Source organism: Giraffa tippelskirchi, chromosome 6, assembly GCF_054371585.1.
Source record: "Giraffa tippelskirchi isolate mGirTip1 chromosome 6, T2T-mGirTip1v1.2.pri, whole genome shotgun sequence".
NCBI lineage: Eukaryota > Metazoa > Chordata > Mammalia > Artiodactyla > Giraffidae > Giraffa > Giraffa tippelskirchi.
This window is the reverse complement of record NC_137280.1, coordinates 43,955,029-43,981,690: the sequence shown is the minus strand read 5'-3', so window position 1 is coordinate 43,981,690 and position 26,662 is coordinate 43,955,029. Positions and strand designations below refer to the sequence as shown.

Genomic DNA, 26,662 nt, shown 5'->3' with positions numbered 1-26,662 from the left:
CACACACACACACGCAACACACACACACAAATCACAACAGAAGTTCAGAGTGAACAAAGTGAAGGCAAAATTGAAAGAAGTAAGAAGACTAAAGTTAAAATTCAGTGTACAATACCCTAGTTTTTGGGTTTTTTTGTCCTGTGATCAGAAGCATTCAGTGTAAAAATTGGACAAGACAGAAACTAAAGTTAAAATTCAGTGTACAATACCCTAGTTTTTGGGTTTTTTTGTCCTGTGATCAGAAGCATTCAGTGTAAAAACTGGACAAGACAGAAATCAGAATACTAGCTAAGAAAGAAATTACAAGAAAATGTATAAGAAATTTTTGAAATGAGAGACAAACTATCTCTTTCTCTTTTTCCTTTGGTATTAAACTCACAGTCTGTCTCTCTCTCTCTCTCACACACATATACACACATAACTTATACAACTTAGAAAAAAAAGTTTCTTGTTTCCACCTGTACAAGCTTCTGAGAGTGTACAGAAGGCAATGTTCTTAACTGCTGTTGTGATACAATAAAGGAAATTTATCATACAATGTTACCTGGCATTTTTAAGTTAAAAATGGATTTCTCAAATGAGTCAACTTACAAATGAAGAGCAAACTGAAAATTTATCAGTGCCATGGCCTTTATCAAAAATCTCACCTCTGCCCAAATAATTGTTAGGGGAAACAAGATGAAACAGAAGCATCTGCTCCCTGTTTATTCATTTATTAATTATTTAACAAATATTTGTTACACAACTCCTAAAGCATCGGGTAGCGTGAGGGACTGTATCAGTTAGGGTCTCAAGAGTAAACAGATGGCACATTCAAATTAGGATCATCCAAAGGGAGTTTATTTATAGAAGGGATTCATTGCAAAGGTTTGGCTAAGGAGAGACCGTGCAGGAACCCAAGGCCAGTATCAATACTATTGCCACCACCCCTGGGTTCTGAAGGGAGCAGGAGAGGAAAGAGCCAGAGATCGAGTTGTGAGGAGCAGAAGACACACAGGAAAGAGGCCCAGGGACCCGACATCCTGCTGTCACTGGCGCACCAGCCTCTGATCTCCGCCAGGGGCTCACCACCCCCTGAACCTAGAGGGCTCAGCTCTTGTGGACAGAACCCATACCTGCCAGCCCCTGTGAGGCAGGGCAGAAGAGAAAAAGGAGATCCAGAGGGAAGATTCAGCCAAGTAAGAAAGCTTCTGTCCTCAAAGAGTTTACTTTCCTTTTAGAAAGTGGGTGTGTTCACACATAACAGGAAGAGCCTTGAGAGCTATTAAGCAAGGACAAACCAAGGGTAAATGTCCCATTGGGGCAGCAGGGCAATTGAAACCACCCTGAGCCTATATGCTCTGAATGGCTGGTATGCTTCTTCAGTAGTAGCATTTTAATAGCATCCCAAGCAGGATTGTAGAATGATGCACACCTTTCTCATTTCTAGAGACCTTTCTTCTTATAGGATGATAATATAAGAAATTTGGGAAAGGGAGTACAGTTTTATTATGTGAAATATATACCCTATTTGCAATCCTTCCTCTTACCATAGAAGCATGAGGTTGCCCTGTGCTTCTGGACTTCTCAGCATGTCTTATACATACATTGCATCCCCTGCTAATTCATATCCTCTTTAAAATAAAATTTCTCTTGCTTTCGGTACTACCTGTCCTTCAAGGCTGAAATTCCACTTAGTTCTCCAACACTAATTTCTTCCTCTTCTTCTTTGCCACCAGAGCACCTAAATCCTTACTTTGTTAATTCTGAAAACCTTGACATTAAGTTGCTTAAAGACTTATGAATTTTAAAATATTTCTTTTATATTCTTTTTCACAGTCTCTAGCACTCTGCATAGTACAAGAAGGGTACTGAATTTGATTAATTATATCTGATTATCTGGATAGATAAACTGTCCCATTGAAGCTAACATAAAATTTACTCTTCAATCTGCTGGATCAAGATCTTCCACATGTGGATCAATCATACGCCCTGCTTTGCTGGAATAGTGTCAGTTTATGCCTATACTGGGGCTTCCCAGGTGGTTCAGTGGCAAAGAATCTGCCTGCCAGTGCAAGAGATGCAGGTTCAATGCCTGGATGGGGAAGATCCCCTGGAGGAGGAAATGGCAACCCGCTCCAGTATTCTTGCCTGGGAAACCCCATGGACAGAGGAGACTGGCAGGCTATAGTCCAAGGAGTCGCTAAAGAGTCCAACACGACTGAGAGACTAAACAACAATATGCCTATATTATCTAAGTAAGTAAGTAAGTATTAATAGCTCTCTCTTCTCATTTGTCAATATATCCTGAAGAAAATATTTGTAATGCATATATCAGGTAAGCGTTTGGCATCTGTAATATATAAAGAACTCTATTTAAGTTGAAGTATGGTTAATTTACAATGTTGTGTTAGTTTCAGATATAGTAATTCAGCAAAGTAATTCAGTCACATATATATATATGTATATATACATATATATATATTCTTTTTCAGATTCCTCCCTGTTATAGGTTAGTACAAGGTATTGAATATAGTTCCCTGTGCTATACAGTAGGATTATTGTTTATCTATTTTATATAGTGTGTATCTGTTAATCCCAAACTCCTAATTTATACCCCCCACCTCCTGTATAAAGAACTCTTACAACTTAAAAATGAAAAGACAAAGAACTCTATTTAAAAATGGGAAAAGGCAGAATAATGGAAATAAAAGCAAAAATAAACAAAGGGGATCTACTTAAACTCAAAAGCTTTTGCACAGCAAAGGAAACGATAAACGAAACAATGACAACTCACAAATTGGGAGAAAATATTTGCAAATGATGTGACCAATAAGGGATTAGTTTCCAAAATTTACTAACAGCTTATGATGCTTAATAGCATTAAAACAAACAACCCACTCATAAAATGGGCAGAAGACCTGAATAGACATTTCTCCAAAGAGGACATACAGAGGTCCAATAGGCACATGAAAAGATGTTCAACATTTCTAGTTATTAGAGAAATGCAAATCAAAACTACAATGAGATACCACCTCACACCAGTCAGAATGGCCATCATCAAAAAATCCACAAACAACAAATGCTGGAGAGGGTGTGAAGAGAAAGGAACCCTCTTACACTGTTGGTGGGAATGTAAATCGGTACAGTTTCTATGGAGAACAGTATGGAGGTTCCTTAAAAAACTAAATGTAAAGCTACCATATGACCCTGCAATCACATTCCTGGGGATATGTCTGGAGAAAAACATGATCCAAAGGGATACATATGCCCCAATGTTTATTGCAGCACTGTGTTTATTTAGTTTGTTTTATGTTTATTGCAGTTTATTGCAATTTCAATAAACACTATGCTTATTGCAGTTTACAATACCCAAGTCACAGAAGCAACTTAAATGTCCATCCACAGAGAAATGAATAAAGAAGATGTGATACATATATCCAATGGTATATTACTCAGCCATTAAAAAGAATGAAATGATGCCATCATGGATGGACCTAGAGAATGTCATACTGAGTAGTAAGTCAGATAGAGAAGGAAAAATATTTTATAACATCCCTTATATGTGGAATCTAAAAAGAAATGATACAAATGAACTTACTTATAAAACAGAAAGACACTCACAGACTTAGAAAACAAACTTAGATTGCCAGGGGAAGGGATAGTTAGGGACTATCCATACTTAAAATGGATACTTAAATGGATACTATCCATACTTAAAATGGATAACCAACAAAAACCTATTGCATAGCACATGGAACTCTGCTCAATGTTATGTGGCAGCCTGGATGGGAGAGGGGCTTGGGGGAGAATGCATGTGTGTGTGAAAGTCCCTCAGTCGTGTCCAACTCTTTGCGACCGCATGGACTGTAGCCTGCCAGGCTCCTCTGTCCATGGAATTCTCCAGGCAAGAATACTGGAGTGGGTAGCCATTCCCTTCTCCAGGGGATCTTCCCAACCCAGGGATCAAACCCAAGTCTCCCACATTACAGGCGGATTCTTCACTATTTACCTGAAACTACCACAACATTGTTAATTAACTATACTCCAATATAAAACAAAAATTTAAAGTTTGAGGAAAAATATTTCTAAAGTCTTAAAAAAATAAATAAATAAAAATAGACAAAGGACTTAAACAGATTTTTCTCCAAAGAAGATACATAAATAGCCAATAAGCTCATGAAAAGGGACTCAACCTCACTAATCATTCAGGAAATGCAAATCAAATCACAGTGAGATACCATAGCTATAATAAAAAAGAGAAAAATAGCAAGTGTTGGTGAGGATATGGAGAAATCAGTACCCTCATGAGTGGCTGGCAGGAATGTAAAATGGTGCTGCCACTATGTAAAACAGTATGCTAGTTTCTCAAAAAGTTAAACAAGAATTCTCATATGACCCAATAATTTCATTTCTAGGTGTATACACAAGAAAAGTGAAAAGAGGTATCCACACAAAAACTTGTACATGGGTGTTCATAGCTGCATTATTAGTAATAACTGAAAGGTAGAAATAACCCAAATATTCATCAGCTGATGAATGGCTGGACAGATGTGGTATAACCATACAATGGAATATCATTCAGCCATGAAAAAGGAATGAATTACTGATTCATGCTACAACAGAGATGAACCTTGAAAATATGCTCAGTAAGAGTAACCAGATACAAAAAGTCAAATATTACATGATTCCATTTATATGAAATGTCCCTAATAGGCAAATCCATAGTAAACTAGGTTGCTAGGGCCTAGGGGAAAGAGGACCATGGGGTCACTGTTCAGTGCGTGTGGGGTCCTTTAGGGGAGATGAAAATGTTCTAGAACCATACAGAGTTGTACAACACTGAATATACTAAAAACCACTTTAGAATGGTGAATTGTATATTATGAGAATTAAATCTCAATTTCAAAAACTGCAAAAAAATCTGTAACAGAACAAAATCACAATGTGTCCTGGTTTGAACTATTAATTATACTATAATTCTATCTCATACAGCAATTATTAGGGAGTAATTGGAAAAAGTAAAGATGACAGAGGTTGCAAGGAGCTGGGAGCCGAAAGACTGAAAAAAGATCTTTTTTCAAGACCCAGTTCTCTAAGAGATAGACAGTTAACATTATAGGAAGAAAGCTTTGGTCCTGTGTTTTCAATCTGATATTATTCAGGAGTAAGGCCAGACTGAAATTACAAAGATTCTCTTGAAGAGTCAAGGTTAATACTCTTTAGTACAGAAGTTCCCCTACCTGGCAAATTTTAACTTAGAACTTTCAACAAAAGTAGCTAAACTAGAGGCCTACCTGTCACTCGCTCAGTTGTGTCTGACTCTTTGCGATCCCATGGACTGTAGCCCTCCAGGCTCCTCTGTGCATAGAATTCTCCAAGCAGAAATACTGGAGTGAGGAGCCATTCCCTTCTCCAGGGGATCTTCCTGACCCGGGGATCAAACCAGCATTGAACGCAGAAGTCTGATCCACAAGGGAAGTGTATAGAAGGCCTATAGGCCTCACGTTAACTCAGCAGAGACAGGAGTTTAAGGACTGTAGGTCATGGCCCAAGTGTTGCTGCTGAAATTTTGTTCAGGATCTCACTATCACCCTAGTGTTCATGGCACATTGCAATGAGCCCAAATCCAGTGTCAGTGGCAGATAGAGAGCTAGGAAAATCCTAGAGCTGCTAAAAGGATCCCTTAGGCTCTTGGTGACTCATCAAGTAAAGGAGTTGTCCTTCTCTGCATGTGTGGTGGAGATGAAACAAACTTATTTTGCACAAAGATGACTGATATGATATATATTAGCCTGGCTCTAAAGCTCAAAAATGAACTCACACTCCTTAAGAGAAATGAATTTGAGTTCTACACATTTATAAACCTAGGCTGTTTGGAAGTAGAAAGGTATACTGAAGTTATGCCCTGCCTTTGTTTTATTTTTTCAGTTCAGTCACTCAGTTGTGTCCAGCTCTTTGTGACCCCATGGACTGTAGCACACCAGGCTTCCCTGTTCATCACCAACTCCCGGAGCTTGCTCAAACTCATGTCCATTGAGTCAGCATTGCCATCCAACCATCTCACCCTCTGTGGTTCCCTTCTCCTCCTGCCTTCAATCTTTCCCAGCATCAGGGTCTTTTTCAATGAGTCAGTTCTTCGCATCAGGTGGCCAAAGTATGGGAGCTTCAGCTTCAGCACCAGTCCTACTAGTGGATATTCAGGACTGATTTCCTTTAGGATGGACTGGTTTGATTATGGCTGTGCTGGGTCTTCGATGCTGTACGTGAGCTTTCTCTAGTTGAGACAAGTGGGGGCTACTCTCTAGTTGCAGTGCCAGGGCTTCTCATGGTGACGACGTCTCTAGCTGTGGAGCACGGGTTCTAGAGCACAGACTCAACAGTTGTGGCTTAGTTGCTCCAAGGCATGTGGAATCTTCCCAGACCAGGGATTGAAGCCATGTCTCCTGAATTGGCAGGTGGATTCTTTACCACCGAGCCACCAGGGGAGCCCCTGCCTTTGTTTTAAATCAGGTGCTGCGTGAGATGTTTCCTATTAGATAAAATCCCCTGAACTGTCAACGAGGCCCTTCAGATGAGCATCAACCCTGCCTCAGTTTGCCACACCATCTTCTTGCCCTTCCTTTTATTTCTTTCTCCCTTCCTTTTATTGAAGATTTTCTCTAGACTTAACAATACAAAGTACACAAAAGCAAACCCTGGATATTTTCCCTCAGAGACTTCAACATCAAGTTAAAAAGACAAATAGAAATACATAAAAAATGCTAGATAATCTTATGCTTTAAACAACCTATATAAGCAGGTTATAGAGTAATAAATGATCAAATTTGAAATGAGCAATACGGGAATATATACTATGGGTTTAGGAGGAAGATCACCATGGGATGAAAAAGATTGAGAATAGGTCATGTTTCATTTAAGGGAACTCTCATTTTGAAGAACTGAAGGATTTTCTACTGACAAGTGAAATATGTTGCCTATTGACTAGGACTTGAAAATAGTTTTGTTTTACATAATTGTAATCAGATTTGATGTGTACTGTAAAATTCTAATACAATCTCCCTTCCTAACTCCAAATTGGATAGCCTCTTAGCATTTGTGGTAACAGGATTTGACCTATAATACATTGTGTTTATATAATACCCTATATTTAGCATCAAATGGAAAAGTGTTCCAATAATGAGGTTTTGGAACACAGTCAATTTTTAGGTATCAAGTCACGCTCATGACAGCTCAGCAGCTCTGAACTCTTCTTGAGAAGAAAGTGACTGACAGGATGTAAAACGAGCAAATCGTGCAGAGGATGGAGCTGCTCCTCATCAGAACTTGGCTTTAACCTTCCTCATAATGGACTGCTTGGCTGTTTGACCTTTCTCTGGGGAAACTGTCCTTCATCCCCCCACCCTCTCACTCCTGAAGACCTTTCACTTTATCTCAGAGGTAGTACTAGACCATCAGCTAAATTATCTTAGAACGTTGGCAGGCTCCCATTTTTAGTTTGACAATTACTTCACTTAACCACATATATATATATATATATATATTTTTTTTCTTTCCAAAAAACCTTCCCAATCCACAACACAACAAAACAAACTGACCCAAAACACCACCCTCACTGCCAATTGCAAACAAAAATCCCCCAAATAACAATAACAACAAAATTCCCCCACTGACCTCACTTTGCAAAGATTTTGGGGACCTGGCTTTGTAAACCCTCCATATTGAGAACGTTCTGGCACAGAGAGGAGAAGTTTGCTTGTTTTAGGTGTGGATTTTAGGAACAGAATTTTCCATACCGGATTAGATCATTTTTCCATCAAGTCCAATATCTGGCTTAGCTGACATGAAGTTAATGATGGTGAAATGCTTTGAAAACATACATACCACATACATATAAGCAATAATGAGCCTGCATACTAGTAACTGTTATGGCCCCAAGTCCTGGTTCATGAAAGAATTTTTGAAAAGAACCTTAAATGAATAGAAGAGACAGTATTAAAAAGATTAGCTTCTTGCTTCTTTCTATATTTCACATGTCTTGAGCAAATAAATCATTTTAAAAAACTGAAAGTGTTAAGAATTAACGGTGTTTCCAGAACAAGCTAAGAATGTGTTTGGTGATATTTACAATGTGGACGTGTTTCTTGGGTCTGACTGTGAAGAATCAAGTTAAGCAGGTTACATGTAGCCATAGGGCTCACTTTACTTAAAAGTGATTCATTTTGTTCTTTCTTCTTTCCTTTTGGGCAGAGAATAGGAGGAGCAGAAGATTTACCAACTAGTATTTCTTCAATTGTTTACCTTTAAATTTGCCTAGAGAGGGGGAACCATTTTCGTTTAGATCTGTTTACTTGGTATTTTTTCAGGTTAGTTTAATTTGTACTTGAACTATGGGAAGAACATTAAACTAGAGAACAGTACTTGCTTTTTTACTTTGTATTGTTTATCGAACAGCTTTTTAAAATTAACAGTGACTGAAGAATGTATGGGATTCATCAGTGAACTATGGTAGCTTTGCTCTCTACAATTTTGGACTGAGGGAAAAAAAAATCACACTACAGAGTCTTTCAATCTTTGTGTTACTTTTTAAAAGAGATCTCAAATTTTCCATTTCAAATGTTTCCAGATAACTTTACCATTTGGTCTTTATTTAATTTGGAACTGTTTAGATCATCCCAAGAACACTTAGCTTCTTAAAAATTTCAGAATAATTAAGATTTTGATGCTTTAGGAACTTTTATTTTTATTGGGATGTCATTTGAAATTCTATCTAGATTTTACCTAAGTTTTCTAATCATTACTGAAGAGTAGAGTTTATAAAATACAGAAGAAAAGGTGCCAAATGAACATTTTGTGTGTGTGCAGTTTCTATCTCAAATAGCCCAAAGCACTTTGCATGCAGGAGACCCCGGTTTGATTCCTGGGTCAGGAAGATCCTCTGGAAAAGGGATAGGCTACCCACTCCAGTATTCCAGGGCTTCCCTGGTGGCTCAGATGGTAAAGAATCCACCTATAATACGGGAGACCTGGGTTTGATCCCTGAGTTGGGAAGATCCCCTGGAGAAGGGAACAGCTACCCACTCCAGTATTCTGGCCTGGAGAATTCATGGACTGTATAGTCCATGGGGTTGCAAAGAGTCAGACATGATTGAGCGACTTTCACTTTTCACTTTGCATGCAAATATTTATTCTATTTTATAGATGAAGAAATTTAAGGGCCAGAATAACCATCAAAGCCTTGTGTAGTGAAAAATGCTCTGAGCTGCAGACAGACTGTTTCTAGATTTGAATGTATCATCAGAGGCTTGACATTTAACCTCCCTGGGCCTGTCTCACCACTTATAAAATGAGAGATTTGGACTAAATCTACTGAGAATCCTAACATTCTGCATGTCTAACCTTGAATGAATTTTGCAACAGCAAGAAAATGAGAACAAAATCTAACTTGCCAACCCCAGCGAGGAAAGGGGACTAAGAGAGAAGGTATAAATGCACTGAAATAGGGACATCCTTGGTGGTCTAGTGGCTAGGACTCCACACTTTCTCTGCTGAGGGCTGGGTTTAATCCCTGGTCAAAGAACTAAGATCCCACCAAAAAAAAAAAAAAAAAAATGGCACTGGGACGTGTTGGCCTTGAAAGGGGGTATTACTAGGATCGGACTCTCAATGCACTTGCTAAGCACTGGGCATCGTTAAGAACAGCACCCGAAGTTCAGAGCTTGTGTGCATTGGTGCAGGCAGGCAAATAAGGGGATGTGTGCAAAATAAAAAGTTCTAGGGGAATTCCCTGGTGGTATAGTGGTTACAACTACGTACTTTCACTGCCATGGACCCAAGTTAGATCCCTGATTGGGGAGCTAAGTCACACAAGCATCAAGGCCATAAAAAAAAAAAAAAGAAGCTCCAGTAAATTCAGTGAGGAAAAACCAGTCAGGCCCATTGTTGCCAGTCATGCATACCTAGTAGTCCTTAGATTCCCAGAGCTTTGTCAACCTACTTTTAACTTGCTTTTCCAAAACCAGCCTACCTTACCAGTAGGTTCACAGCTTCAATTGAATGTACCCAATGCCAAGCACTAAATTAAACTCTTTTAGTTTTCAAATTAAGTTCATCGCCTAATCACACAACTAAAATGCTTTTCTGTTGTCAAAGCAATGCATGTTTTACTGAAGAACATTAGAAAAAGTTTTTAAAAACTACAAGCAAAATGAGAGTCGGCAATAAGCCCACCCACCAGAGAATGAATGACACACGTTGTTATGTTTCCGTCCAAGTTCTCTTCTGTGGGCATATCTACAATTTTTGTTTTGAAAACTGGAATCGCACTGTATAATGACTTTAAGCCCCCTCTTTTTAATATTAAGGGTAGATGGCAAGCACTTTCACATCACAAATGCTCTTACATAGTAAGATGGTATTTAATTCTGATGCCAAACATCTGGATGAAACGTTAAAAAAAAAAGCAGTCAATTATCTGGATATTTTCAAATATCCAGATGTTTGGCACCAGGTCATCAAAACATTAAAATCCTTGACCAAAATTTTCAGCTTTTGCACAGATGTCTGGCATTATGTAGGCAAACTCTCTCTGAACGGACTGGCCCCTTTGGCAGCAGAGAAGCAGAGCATTTATTACATGCTTTAGTCCAAAGTGTTTCCAAGTGTAGCTCATGGGTAACTTTTTCATTTTTTTCATAATGATTCAGCAGCACAAAGAATATGTATATATTTTAGGAATCTTCAATCCATTATGAAAAAAATCTGTTATCGATATTTTTAGTCATTTCTCATCCGATTTGACTGACCTTGAGAGCTTAGCATAAAGTTGTCATTTCACCCAAGTCTTGGTCTTGAGGATTTGTATCCTAATCAGGGATTTGTTTAGTCTTTTTTTGCTGTAATGAAACCAGTTCTTTCTGGCTGATAATTTTATTAACAGATTGCTCTGAATATTTAAAAGCCGTGTTATAATACTCCAATATCTCTGACAACAGTCTGACTTAAAATACACGAAGATTGCCTTAAAAGATATTTTTATGATTTTCTAATTATCTTCTTCCTTGGGTCCTAGTTTTTCCTTTAGTTCTGTATTAGTGTCTGTTTTTTCACTCGTATGCCTTTTTTTTTTATTCCTGAAGGTATCATTTGTATAAGGTCAGTGAAATTCAATGTCATTCACAATCATGTCACACCAAATTTTATGTACTTGAATACATATAGATATCTTTGAAATTACCATCCTTAGTATATTTTTCTGTCTTTCATCTTTCATCCTATCTGGTTTTCTTTTCATTAGTTTTGCTTTCATTATGACTATTACATGTCTATTAGTGTAAAAATATTTCTTACTTCTGTTGCTGAAATAGAAAAAAAAAAAAGAGAGAGAGAGAAAGAATCTATCCAAGATATGCCAAAGAGAGCAATGTAGCTGGATAACATGATGCATGAGTCAATGAATAACATGAACTAAGTTCACTTCTTGCCTCTCACCTACGCATCACTGTTCATTCCTATGTTCTCTTCCTGCTCTGTTACCAACCTGCTTGATTGCCACAGGCAGGACATTACCTGGGCCTTTGCCTCGGGTTCTTCATCCTTCAACCATAAAAAATTAGACATTGCCACCTAGGTATGTCTTGTGAAATAATTTGTAAAGATTCCTTGACATCATAAATATTAAATGTTACTATTGAGTAGCTTGATTTATCTGAATAATTTACATGGAAAAACCAGGCAGATTTAAATTTTTGATTTTAAAAATTATATATATGAACCACCCCACCCCACATTTGAGGGCTAAATCTTTGTTTCTTTTTTTTTTTTAATTTTTACTTATTTGAGGACTTCCCAGTAGCTGAGTGGTAAAGAATCAGCCTGAAATGCAGGAGAGGCAGGAGACACAGGTTCAGTCCCTGGGTAGGGAAGATCCCCTGGAGGAGGAAATGGCAACCCACTCCAGTATCCATGCCTGGGAAATTATCTATTTATTTGTGGTTGCACTTGAATCTTGGTTGCTGCATGCGGGCTTTCTCTAGCTGTGGTGAGCTGTGGCTACTTTCCCTTGTGGTGCATGGGCTTCTCATTACAGTGGCTTTTCTTGTTGTGGAGCATGGGATCTAGGGCAGGTGGGCTTCAGTATTTGCAGCACATGGTCGCAGTAGTTGCGGCTCGAAGGTTCTAAAGTACGGGCTCAGTAGTTGTGGCACCTGGGCTCAGTTGTCCAGTGGCATGTGAGATCTTCCCTGACATGGATCAAACCCATGTCCCCTATATTGGCAGGTAAATTCTTAACCACTGGGCCACCAGGGAAATCCTAAGCCTTTGTTTCCTGCAAAGCATTGTAAACTCATTTTTAGTCTTAGCATCTATGTGCATAATTTGCTCTTGTGAATATCTGCTTCAGATTTAGTGAGTGGTGTTCCTTCCCAATGGCAAATTATCTATGATTTGATATTTGGGGCACTTTTCTGGGGTCTGAACAGGTCTAAGTAGAGCAATCATTAATGAGGTGATATGCCACTGCTGCACTGAGATGATATCTTCACACGATTGGTATGTTTTATATGACAGCAAATCTTTGGATAAAAATGAGAAATTATAACTGCTTAGCTAGATATTTGGAAATCTTTATATAGTTGTATTCTTTCATCCAAAGTACTAGACTGCTGGGCTGTAAAAACAGTAACCTCAGTGTTTCTCAGACGTGAATTTCTGCATGGCCATATGGATTGTATACATAAATAATAAGCAGAAAGATAGATATGTGGACATTCATGCAAAAACTGTTGAAAGAAATGTCAGAATCATTTTAATCATTTATTTGGCAACTGATAGCTGAATTCAGCCACTAATTGGTTGCTTTAAGGTTAAGTGTTTGTTTGACAAACTTAACTCTTCCACCTTAGTATTGGTGTAGGCATATTGTGGTGTACATATTCCTATGTGGCTGAATTTCAGTGACTATTTCCTGGTGTCCATCAGTGATGAGAGAAGTCAGATTTCTCTGTATCTCTCACTTCCGTCATCCAATTCATTAGCAGGTCCTACAGCACCACTTTCAAACTACATTCTGAATCAAACTACCTCTCACTATTTCTGCAACTTCCATCTTGGCCCAGGCTACTGTCAGCACTTGCCTGGACTATCACAATTGCCTCTGGATTGGTCTTTGTCCTTCCAATCTTTTCTCCTGTAGGCTCTCTTTGCCCCCAGATGCCAGATTGATCTTTCAAAAATGTAACCTGGATCATGTTATTTTCTACTCCAAAGCCTCCAAAAGCTTCCCCCAATATTCAAAATACAAGCCAAACTCTAAGACCCAACATGATCTCCATCGTGCTTATCTGTCTTCCTCTCCCTTGCCACCACACAAGCTTTCTCATGGTTCCTCATGTGTATGAAGTCAGCTCATGTCTCAGGGCTATTGTAACACTACCTCCTCTGCCTGGAAGCTTCTTGCTTTATAGACTCATACATCTCAGGTCCCTTCAATGTTACCTCTCAGAGAGACCTTCCCAGACTATGTTTTCTAAATGAGGTTGCCTACCCCTTGTCATTCTCAACACTCTTGATCCACTTTATTTTGCTTCATGGTACTTGCACTATCTAAATTTATATTAGATATACTTTTTTTTTTTGCAAGACCTTATAAAGCTTTATTGAAAGACATTGAAGACAATACAAATAATTGGAAAAATCTAATTCCTCCATTCCTGGATATTCCTGGATAATGACATTCAATATCATAAAGGTGTAAATTCTACTCTAAATGAATCTATACATTTGAAGCAATTCCAACCAAAATTCCAACTACCTTTTTTTTTAATTTTACAAAGCAATATATAATTAACCTATAAGAATAAAAAAATGTGTACTTATTTCAGAGTAGAGTAATGGAACAGAACAGAACCAGAAATTGACCTATGTATACTTAGGGCTTTAAAAATATGATAAAGGTGATTTTTTATACAATTTTGAAAGATTAATCCCCTTTTACAGTTATTACAAAATATTCATTATATTCCCTGTGTTGTACAATGCAATGCCTTGTAGCTTATTTTATATTGTTCAGCTGCTAATTTATGTCCAACTTTCTATGATCCCATGGACTGTAGCTTGTCAGGCTTCTCTGTCCTCCACTATCTCCTGGAGTTTGCTCAAATTCATGTCCATTGAGTCAATGATGTTATCTAACCATCTCATCCTCTGCTTATTTTATACCAAATAGTTTATACTTCCTACTCCTTCACCCCTGCCACACCCCCTTCACAGATATATTTCTGTTTATGAATTGTTATCTCTCTCAGTGACCAGTATATAATCCTCACAGAAGAAGAAATTGTGTCCATTTTTTGCATTGATGTTTCCCAGCACCTAAATTGGTCTGGCTCATAGTATGTGCTCAGGAAATATCTTTTCACTGAAAAAATGACTCAGGGTTGACTAATAAAAGACGTTTGTTCTCTAGTTCTATATCATTCTATTGTACATCGCTGGGCTTGTAAAATTATCATAGAAACAATTCTTAGAGCAACAATTATTAGGAAGAAATATCTCATGGCATGTATGCGTGCTAAGTCACTTCAGTTGTGTCTGTCTCTGTAACTCCATGGACTGTAGCCCACCAGTCCCCTCTGTCCATGGGATTCTCCAGGCAAGAGTACTGGAGTGGGTTACCATTTCCTCCTCCAGAGGATCTTCTCAACCCAGGGATCAAACCCAAGTGTCTTATATCTCCTGCATTGGCAGGTGAGTTCTTTACCACTAGCGCCACCTGGGAAGTCCAATGTCTCCTGGACAACCCACTTAAAGAAATGTAGATAATTTATTTAGGAGACAGTTGGATTAGAGCACCACCCGTTGATCAATTACCTTTGCTCGCTCAGCTGCAGGGGCCCCTTCTGCCAGGTGACCCAGACATGGGTCCTGGTGGCTTCCAGCCTGCCTAGGGGAGCATGTGCCAGTCTCACATACCAGTAGTGAAATGGGACCTTCACCCTCTGTGTTACTAGGGTCCATCTTCTTTTCTATCTGGGCTCACTTCACCTATCATTGAATACACTGATGCAATAGTCATTTCTCATCCTCTTAAAACTATTCTCTCTCATGTTATTGAAGGATAAAAAGGACAAAAGTTGACCCCAAAGGCCTAGTTACCTAAGCAGAAACTTCTCTTCTATGAATGCTTGTGATTAGTCCCATAACTAGTATATGCTGAATTCTTTCCATGTGTCAAATTATGTGGTAAGCACTAAGAAAAGCAAAAACATAACTGCCCTTTCATTTGATCACACTATTTTAGAGCTTTCACAGGTATTCTCATTTATCTCATTCATAGTCCCTGCTCTCAAGAAGTTTGTAATCTACTTGTGGACTTTAAAAAAAATGTAAAATAATTAGAAACCAACATGAAAGTATATGAAGCCTAAATTGCTTGGTTAAGCTAAATATCATAGGAATTGGGGGCTGGGTAGACTTAGACTAGACTTTTCAGAGACGGTTCCAGAGAGAAGGTTAGGGTTGATCCAAACCTTTGGCTGACTTCTCCACTAGACCATTGCTTATATTAATACAAGACATATTTTATGTTCCCAAAGATCTTATAATATAGTGGGAAAGTTATACAGGTAACATTAAAACAAAGCTTAGTTAGGTAATATGAGAGTGATATAAGCAGAATAGAACAGAATAGAAGAGGAAAAAGAGTTTCTAATCAGTCTATCAAGGAACACTTCATAGAGAAGGGCCCACTAAGACCTAGCTTTCAGGGTAAGAAACAATACTGCAGTCACAGTAAATTTATTCAATTGGTCATGATTCAGCATCGATTTAGTCAATGTTACCAAAGCATTTTTAATATGTAGCTACAGTGTAAATAACTTCCCAGAGGTAAATGCATCTTTTAAGTTTACAATGAGCAGTATTACTAACGTGGTCTATGCGTGCTCAGTTGTGTCCAAGTCTTTGTTACTCCATGGACTGTAGCTCGACAGACTCCTCTGTCCATGGGATTTCACAGCCAAGAATACTGGAGTGGGTTACCATTTCCTTCTCCAGGGGATCTTCTCTACCCAGGAATTAAATCTGTATCTCCTGCTACTCCTGAATTGGCAGGTGAATTCTTTACCACTGAGCCATCTGGGAAGCCCAATGTACTCTATATTAGGCGGCTATTCTAGAATAGGATTCAAACCTACATGCCATAAAGCAAAAAGGATGAATCACACCCAAAATGGAGGAAATAAGTATGCCAAACTTAATCAAGTTTCTTGGTTAGTCAAGAAGTTTTTCTCTACTCCCCAAATCCTATTAAGTACAAGACTTAAAGAAAGAAAGACAGTGAAGCCGCTCAGTCATTTTCAACTCTTTGTGACCCCATGGACTGCAACCTATCAGGCTCCTCTGTCCATGGGATTTTCTAGGCAAGAACACTGGAGTGGGTTGCCATTTCCTTCTCCAGGGGATCCTTCTGACTCAGGGATCGAACCCAGCTCTCCTGCATTGCAAGTAGATGCTTTACCATCTGAGCCACCAGGGAAGCCACATGACCTAACGCCATAGGAAAAAGTTAGAACGTTATGTTGCTCAGTAAATTAAGGCAGAATTGATCAAAGGAGATGTATCAGATAATGTGCTCTTTACACAAAGAATCAGTCCTCTTCTTTTTCCAAAAAAGGTGTAATCAATCCCATTTTGAGATGACAAAATCAAGATTTGGGAAGGTCAAGTACCCAAACTTCCATAGCTGCTAAATGGCATCACTACTGTGATTTGGAGTCTGGTCTGTTTGGCTCCATTACTACACTGTGAGTTGCCATAAAGAAAACAAATGGGTGGAGTGGCAGAGAAGAGATAAATCAGGAGTTTGAGATTAACAGATACACACTACTATATATAAAATAGGTAAACAACAATGACCTATATGGCACAGGGAACTGTATTCAATATCTTATAATAATCTATAATGGAAAAGAATCTGAAAAAGAATATATATATATGACTCATAGATAAATATGAATCACTTCACTATACACCTGAAACTAACACAACATTGTATATTAACTATACTTTAATTTTTAAAAATGATGCTAAAAAGTAATAAAGTCTACAGGAATTCCCTGGCCATCTGGTGGTTAGGACTCTGTGCTTTCACTGCTGAGGGATCAGGTTCAATCCCTGGTCAGGGAACTAAGATTCCATGTGCTGCACAGGGCAGGCAAAATAAAATTTTAAACAATAATAGTAAAGTCTATTTTGTCTGGAAAGAAAAACAAAGCAACTGGGAAAGCAGGCTAAGTAGGAGCAAGAAGTCAGCCTGTGCAATCCGCACAGTAAAGTGATGCTCTTGAGTAATAATCTATTAGGTGAGTAAACAGATGCCATCCATTGTCAATCTAGGGTACATCATTTGCACCAAATCCCACTGTCAACAGCGCTTCCTTTGTTCTCAGTAAGAACTTATATTGACTTTTCAGTTTTCTATATTCACACTGATTTTTGCATGAAATTTGCACATTAGCAATGGGAGCACTTTGAATCAATTCCAAACAAAGCACAAAACCAAGATCTCTCTGAGTCAAAAGAGATTTGGAAGACAGGTGAGTTAACATCTGTCTGGAAAGTCTGCAGGCTTTGCCTGGCAGCAGAGGCCAGGAGCAGACTTCAGCCTAAGGAGGCAAGTGTCCCAGCTCTCCTGAGTCGTGCCTCCATTTAATTTTGCTTGAATTTTGAGATCAAATCTGCCCATATGTAAATATGTCATAACCAAAGCATGTTTTAAAGCCGAAATCTAAATAGCATTGACATCAGCCACCAATTTCTGGGACTTGGGAGGTGTTCTCATCCACAAATGCTATTAACTAAATGTTGGTTATTGCTTAGAATGCAAACAAAAATATAACATTCATGGTTATTGTCTTTGACATATTTCAGAAAAGAAGTGGCACCGGATGTGTCAATTCAAAGAAACTCTAACAGAGAACACTACCACTGCCCCCAATTTCTCTTGTATCTTCAAATAGCAAAGCTGAGTTTTATTTCTCATATCACTTATTTGTTGGTGTTTGCTCATAGGACTGGGGTGAGTTCAGTAGATTCAGTATTAGGGGAGCAGGAGAAACAAGACTCATGAACTTGTTCTGGAGGGAAAATTGGGGACACAAAATTGGCAGACAGGATGGGATGAGGCATCAAAATGTGCTTGGTTCTTGATGTTGGTACCCATCTAGTCTACCTGAGCAGAAGTCATTGTATCAAGGCTTACTTACAGGAACGACATGGATGGACCTCAAGATTGTCATCCTCAATGAAGTAAGTCAAAGACAAATACATGTTATCACTTGCATGTGGAATCTAAAAAAAGATACAAATGAACTTATTTACAAAACAGAAGTAGAGTCACAGACACAGAAAACAAACTTATGGTTACCAGGGAGGGAAGTGGGAAAAGGGATAAATTGGTAGATTAGGATTGATGTATACATATTATTATATGTTATATGCAAGCATGCAAGCTAAGTCGCTTCAGCTGTGTCTGACTCTTTGCAAGCCTATGGACTATAGCCCGCTAAGCTCCTCTGTCCATTGGGCTCTAATATTAGAGTGGGTTGTCGTGCCCTCCTCCTTCAAAACCTAGGGACTGAACCCGCGTCTCTTATGTTTCTTACACTGGCAGACAGGTTCTTTACCACTAGCGCCACCTGGGAAGTCTCATTATATATTGTGTAGATAACTAATAACAACCTACTGTATAGCGCAGGGAACTCTACTCAATATTCTGTAGTGGCCAAACGGGAAAAGAATTTTTAAAAAAGAGTTGATATACATATATACATAATTCTGATTCACTTTGCTGTACACTTGAAACTAACACAATGCTGTAAATCAACTATGCTTCAATAAAAAAAATTTTTTTTTAATTTACTTATATAGACCTAGATAGATTTATCATGAGCTTCCCAGGTGGCTCGGGTGGTACAGAACTCACCTTCCAATGCAGGAGACATAAGAGACGCAAGTTCTATCCCTTGGTCAGGAAGATCCACTGGAGGAGGGCATAGCAACCCACTCCAGTGTTCATGCCTGGAGAATCCCATGGACAGACAAATCTGGCAGACTACAGTCCATAGGCTCACAAAGAGTCAGACACAGCTGGAGACTTAGCACGCATGCACACACAGACTTATCATGGAAGAGTTTTCAAAAACTTAGTAGTGTTGTAATATTCTTTCTATCTGGTCTTGGGCCTCTCTGCTAGTTCTAAAAATCAGAATAAATACCTTAGGGCCTTAAGATATACTTCATTTTTTTACTATTTTCTCTCATTTTTATTTCAACTCAAAATCACAAAAGACAGAAAAACCTCATTCCAACACTATGGGAATATAAGAGTGGGTGCTTGAGAAACACAAGCACCTTTATCTATGGGTTATACTCCTAGGAAATTTATCATAAGTGGAAATAAAGTGCATCAAATATGATTTTCTCATAGAAATAGTGCTGGAACAGAAGGGCAAAGTTCCTGACCTAGGGCCTTATGCCAACTTTTACCAAATGCAGGACTTAATAAACTATAAATGATATATTTTATGTTCCATAGCATAAAGCTTTCTAAAGCAGACATAAATCAATTAAGTAGTGCTACAAGTAGTCAATAAACATAAAATCCATTTAATATGATGCAGTCTCTTTGACCGTGTTTTCCTGCCAAATATTATACTGAAGCAAAACAACTTTGAGTGCATTTATTAGTTATATGGATTTCAGGAAGATTTTCTTGAGGACATTTTGATAAGCGCGTTGAAGGAAAGTTTGGGCCAGTGATTCGATGCCATTTTGGAAAAGAGCAAACTAACTCAATTTTCCACGGTTCCCTCGTTTCCTTACAGTCAATTTTCCTATCATAAAACCTAGGGATTAGAACTAATCACGGCCTGCTAGTGTGCTTGAGGTTGGGAATCTTTTCCTCAAAGGGGGAGCGAAGCATATGTTCAAGTGAGAAACTGCCTGTTTAAGTGTCGGAAGTTACAACCTGAGTGTAGTTGGCAGAGGACTGTAAGTGTGAATTGCTATGCGTACAGATCACCACCAGGATTGCTTGCGGGACTTTTCACCCCCTCCAATTTATTACTGAGCAGGAAAAAACATTAACTGGGAAACTTCAGTGCTTATAAGCCTAGTTAGTTAATTCAGGGCAAAAAACAAAAAACAAGCAGATCCTAAGAAAGGTTGAGCATTCTGGACTAGATCTTAAAAACCATCCCAAAATGTCATTTTGACTACACGTGTACAATAAGAAGTCACCAGTTATCTTTTAAGAAGCCAATCAACGTCAAGGGAAAATAGATCTCTGATAATAATTCTCAAAATCTTGCAATAAAATCCTGAATTTTCTGCTAAGTTAGTCTGTATAACAGGACACAGAGAACAGTACAATTTGTTCTAATTCATTTTAGAAGGGGGAAAGGGGAGCAAATCATTCACTTAATCTTGTATTACCTCAAAATTAGTTTGGGAAAAGTCACAGATTAGCTCTGTCATTTCTAACAATATGATTTTTATCAGCTTGGTTAAATAGTGCAGGGTGAGGGTGGGTGGGGGGTAGATTTTATTTCAAATCTTGGGGAAAAGACCTTTGCATCAACATGATTCAACTATCATTTGCAGATATCTGCATTCAGAATAACTCTTCTATAGCTGTATTTACTCTCTGCAGAACTGGCCCTTTGTCAGTTCCATTTATCTTAAAAGGCCCAGTTATTCTTTTCCTTCGTGTACAACCAACTCCACTAAGGCTGTTTTTATCTCGGCTTGTTTTCTAATCTAGTGGAACCGACGCAGCAAGATGGTCAAGTATGATTTTCCCTTGAAATAGAAACTGCTGTTTACCTAGCCTGTTGCAAAGCAACAATCTTGTTTTCTAAAATCACCTAAAACATACTAGAAAGCAAGGTCACAAACCAACCTTTCTGGGATAAAGGCGTTGATATAGTCCTTTGGGAGACAGAAAAAGTGATGTCCTCAGGTTTGGAAAGTGGAGGAGGGCCACCAGGCCATTAGGCTCTTCTATGCCTCAAATTTGAAAAAAAGAAGCAGCAGCAAAATAGGGACTGGTGATTGGTTTCTCCTCGTTAGCAGATCCAGTTTTCTCCAGACTGTTTCTGGTTTGCCTTCGTAACAGGGAGTAAATTCCTTTGAAACAAGAAGGCATTTCTTTAAAGAATACCTTTCTCCTCACCTCCTGTTTTCTGATCCCCTAAACCCATCCACTGTTTGACTTGACAAGTAAGGGAGTAAACACAGGAAAGTTGTGTAGAAGCTGCAGATTGGTGGGGGGTGGGGCAGAGGTTGGGGGGAGAGTGTTGAAAGAAGGAAAACCAGTATGTATACAGAGCTTGAAACCCTGGAGTGGAAGGACCACTGTGGCCACCAAGAGCTAAGCAGTGAGGTAAAGCCTTTCAACGAGACAGGTCTTGGCCCAATTCAAAACCTGTTTAAAAGTCAACACACCTTGAACAGGAGATAAGTCCTTTAAGCAAAATGGTGAAACTCGTTAAGAGGCACTTGTAAGACTTAAACTGAGAGAATTTCTCTCAGGTGACTCCATGGGTGGTGGGGGGGTGGGGCGTCATTATCCTTACAGAAGGCACTTTGCAGTGATTATAAAATAATACCATCCACCATTTACTGAGTTCGGTCTTATGCCAGTGCTTTACATATCTTATTTCATTTGCAAAGTAGCTGTGTTAATTATTGTCATTGCCAGGCTTCCCTGATGGTCCAGTGGTTAAGAATCTGTCTTGCAGGGCAGTGTGATAGTGGTTCGATCCCTGGTCCGGGAAGATACCACATGCTCTGGGGCAACTAAGCCATTACACCACAACTACTGAGCCCAGGTGCCCTAGAGCCTGTGCTCCGCAACAGGAGAAGCCCCCACAGTGAGAAGCCTGCAGCACCACAACTAAAGAGTAGCCCCTGCTCTCCACAACTAAAGAAAGCCCAAGCAGCAACAAAGACCCAGCATAGCCAAAAATAAATACTTTTTAAAAAGTATTGTCATTACCTCCTCCTGTGGCTACCTCCAGATGCTGCATTAGTGACAAGGCTGGGATCTGAACCCATACAAAGTGGTTTCACTCAAAAGATGTAGTCCATGTAACTGCTTTGCAAGTAAAGTTCTATATTGTGTATCGTGAAAGCTTTCCTAGTCTGCAAAGTCTGGCCCAAATTCAAAACAGTTCTCTGGGGCTTCCCTGGTTGTCCAGCGTTAAGACTCCATGCTTCGACTGCAGGGGTCATGGGTTTGACCCCTGGTCAGGGAACTAAGATCTCCTCTTACCCTGTATGGTGCAGCTAAAATAATAAATAAATACATTAAAAAAAAAAAAAGAACAAAACATGCAAAGTGGCATGAGCCTGGATTTAGTTGTCACTCGTTGCCTGCCTTCTCTACCCCAGCTGGAATCCCAGTGGTTTTAGTTTGAAAATGATGATGATAATAGCTACTTAAAAAATGGTTTGAGGAACCAATGAGGTAACATATGTAAAATACTGCCCAGCACGTAGTAGGCAAATCTTGTGCTCAATAAATATTCCTCTATCCCTTTTCTTCATGAAAGTGAAAATGAAGTCACTCAATTGTGTCCAACTCTTTGAGACTCCATGGACTGTAGCCTACCACGCTCCTCCGTCCATGGGGTTTTCCAGGCAAGAGTACTGGAGTGGGTTGCCATTTCCTTCTCCAGAGGATCTTCCCAACCCAGGGATTGAACTCGGGTCTCCTGCATTGTAGGCAGATGCTTTACCGTCTGAGCCACCAATTACTCAAAAACTATTAACTGTGTTCTCTATCTTGGCTAATACCATTCCTCATCTGTTCAGTCATCTAAACTGTCAACTTTGGAAGAATCATTCATGGATCCATTAAAAAAAGTATTTTTTCAGTACTTACCTTATGCCCAGTAGTGTTCTAGGTGAGACAGGAGGGGAGGGGACAGAGCACAACCTTTAAAAGGATGACATAGCCATTGAAGATATGACACAAACAGGCTAGAACTGATTAGACCCAAGATGGTAGGTGGAGTCAACTCCTGGTATACCTTAAGCCTCATTACATGCTATCGTAATATATTAGCATATGCTACATGACAGACACACTCACAGGCCCCGGGACAGTTCCCGCGTAGACCATAAGAGGCCAAAAAAGTTGGTGGGGGGCCAATTCCTGGAAATCCCTGCCCCTTCCCCAAAATAATTGAAAAAAATCCTCCCACTCATTAGCCTGTGATATTACTCAACCCTTCAAAAACTAACCACCTCTTAGGTCAGGGCCCCTCTCACTTTCCGAGGTGACTCCCAAGCCCTGGGGCGTTTCTGAGATGGATCACATTCTGCCTGTGGAATGTGTGTGCCTGAGTGCTCAGTCTCTCCTTCGGACTGCAGCCCACCACCTCTGTCCATAGGACTTTTCAGGCAAGAATACTGGTGTGTGTGTGTGTACTCAGTTGTGTCTGACTCTTTGTGACCCCATGGATGGCCAGGCTCTTCTGTCCATGGAATTTTCCAGGTAATAATACTGGAATGGTTGTCATGTCCTACTCCAGGGGATCTTCCCCACCCAGGAATCAAACTTGTGCCTCTTGCATCTTTTGCATTGGTGGGCAGATTCTTTACCACTGTGCCACCTGGGAAAGCCCAAGAATACTGGAGTGGGTTGCCAAGCCCTTCTCCAGGGGATCTTCCTGACCCAGGGATTAAACTTGCATGTACTGAGTCTCTGGCATTGTAGGCAGATTCTTTACCTAATAAGCTATCAGGGAAGCCCCACTGAATGTGTATCTGTCTAAATAAACTTGCCTTCACTTTACTATAGCTCTTGAATTCTGTCCAGCACGAAGCCAAGGATCCTCACTTGGCGGCCTATCCTAAGGACTCACCCTAGTCCTGGGACACTACACGACCATCCCCTCCCCATTTACCTGAACATAGAGGATCAGGAAGTGAACAAAACAGATGAAGATAATTTTCATCTACTCTTGTCTATCTCCCCAACTTCCCATCCATATAGTCACCAAAGTCCTATCCACTGTGCATCAGTATGTTAGAAAGTGAGAGTCTGTGTATATAGAACATCTTAAATCTACCCCATTCTCCTTTCCTACTGCCCTCTCCAAAATACCGAAATTTATTCTCCTCCATCTGTCTTAGATCAGTGGGCCTCAATCTTCAGCAGACATCAGAATCACCTGGAGGGGTTGTTCACACCCAGAGTCCTGAGACCCACCCCCAAGTACCCAGGTGATGGTGATGCTGCTGCTCCAGGGACTTTGGAAATCACTGACCTGGGCTATCACCTAGCTCTAATCTCTCCACCAGTCACATCACCATCTTCTGATCCAGGGGTCATCAAATTCTGGCCCCACAGCTTGTTTTTGTAAATAAAGATTTACTGGGACACAGTACATTGTCTATGACTGATTTTGTGCTACCGGGCAGATATAACTATTTGTGACAAAGACACTGGTCTTATGACATATGGCCTTTTACAGAAAAAATGTGCTGACCTCATCCTCACCATGTTACAAAAATGGTCTTTTCAAAAATAACACCCATATTTAAAATGGATAGCCAACACATACTGTATGGCACATGTAACTCTGCTCAATGTTATGTGGCAGCCTGGATGGGAGGGAATTTGGGGGGAGAATGGATGCGTGTACATGTATGGCTGTGTCCCTTCACTGTTCAACTGAAACTGTTATATCACAACTTTGTTAATCGGCTATACCCCAATACAAAATAAAAAGTAGATAAATAAATAAGGCCCATCCTGTCAACTCTTGATTTAAAATTATCAATAGCATCCAAAGTGTCCTATGATACAACAAGCTGTCCAACCCTGGCTGGCCAATCTCTTTCTACCCCATCCTGTAATTTCACCATCTGGATCTTTTTTTTGGTTGCACTGAGTCTTTGTTGCTGTGCTCAGGCTTTTCTCTAGCTGCAGCGAGCAGGGACTACTCTCTAGTTGTGGTGCTTGGGTTTCTCACTGCGGTGGCTTCTCTTGTCACGAAGTGAGCACTTTAGTAGTTGCGGCTCATGGGCTTAGTTGCTCTGTGGAATGTGGGATCTTCCTGGAACAGGGATTGAACCATGTCCCCTGCATCAGCAGGCAGATTCTTAACCACTGAACCAGCAGGGAAGTCCCTGGATGTCTTAATTTTCTCTGATCACATCAGGATCCTCTCCCATTTCCTTGTCATCCCACATCTGGTCCATCTCTCTACAATACCATCTTCCTCTTCACAGCATGAGCAGCTCTACCATGTGTGAGTTTAATGTTTGAGAATTGAACAATTCGCTCTACAGAGAGATAGGGGAGAAAGAGGACAGTCTGCCCACCCATTCTGCTTCATGGGTTTGTGTTTCTGAGTGAAAGTGAGATGGTATGCTTGGATCCACTGCTTCCTCAGTCTGCTCAGACCCACTGTGATTTTCATATGTTCATGTGAGTATCTCACCACAGAGGGTGTAATCCCAGTGTTTCAAGATAAGTGTGTTTCATACAACAGAGCCAATAAACACAAGCCAACTCTTCATCTGGTGCTCAAAGAAGAAGAAACAATCTGTTTCTAAACTGGAGGAAAATCTGGCTATGTTGGGTTTACTAGACCCCAGATCTCTAGATACTCTATATGTAGATACTATAACTTATGGGTGATATAAGGGTTCATTTTACTTTTTTTTTAATGTGGACCATTTTGAAAGTTTTTGTTGAATTTGTTACAATAATTGCTTCTGTTTTATGATTTGGTTTTTGGTTACAAAGCATGTGGGATCTTAGTTCCTCAACCAAGGATCAAACCCGCACCCTCTGCATTGAAAGGTGAAGTCTTAACCTCTGGACCACCAGTGAAGTCCTAAGCATTCACTTTAAATATCAGCATTAAAACTCAAGCCCTAAATAAGATCTGACTCATTCTTTAAGTCTTTAGCACAAAAGTCCTTTCTTCTCATTTCCTGTGTCTTGGAGTCAGTCGTCACCGTCAGTTCCCTAAATAATTTGTTTTGTTAATTGCTTTTATTTTTCATTATTTTTTTTTTTCATTTTTAAAATCTTGTTTATTGTCATCGTTTACCAATGAGGAGATGCAGTTTATTTACCCCAGCAGCCATAGGGGCAAGGGGAATACACAGTTAGTTAGCAACATTATTTTTTTTTTGTCTTTGGGTACGCTGCATGGTGTGTGGAATCTTAGTTCCTCCACCAGGGCTGGCACACACAGCCCCTGCCGTGGAAGCCTGGAGTCTTAACCACTGGACCGCCAGGGAATTCCCTTCTAGTAATTTGTATGTTATCTGTATTATAACATTGAACTGTAATTATTTATTTAATTTTAAGACTCTCTCCATTAGGCAATGAGCCATTCAAGGATAAAGGCATATTTTATTGATCCAGCGACTGTGTCCTTCCCAGTAAGAATAAACCTAGCCTAAGTATAAGCATTTAATAAGAGTTTACTGATGAAATGGATAAAGCCCCAACTCCCACTTTAGACCACTATCTTCTCTCTGAAATGATCTATGAACTCCCACTGAACTTTCCGTTAATGCCTATGGTTTAACATTTCAATGCATTTTAATTCCTCCAGTACTCACTTTCTTTTTCCAACTAGATTTAAGCTTG

General features: G+C 39.5%; 1 protein-coding gene across 4 annotated transcripts in view; it reads right to left on the bottom strand.

The window, feature by feature from the left end:
* The window catches only part of NCOA2 (nuclear receptor coactivator 2), a 428,580-nt gene that overhangs the window by 335,317 nt on the left and 66,601 nt on the right, over positions 1–26,662 (bottom strand). Inside the window, exons 1-4 of one of the 4 annotated variants that reach the window (XM_081501779.1) lie at positions 24,318–24,447; positions 22,928–22,981; positions 20,942–21,048; positions 18,246–18,330 (exon numbers count right to left, since the gene is read on the bottom strand). The gene's annotated coding sequence lies outside the window, so the exon portion shown is untranslated. Of the gene's footprint in view, positions 1–18,245; positions 18,331–20,941; positions 21,169–22,927; positions 22,982–24,317; positions 24,448–26,662 lie in introns of those variants that run through there. The other 3 variants (XM_081501777.1, XM_081501778.1, XM_081501783.1) reach the window with 3 other exon arrangements.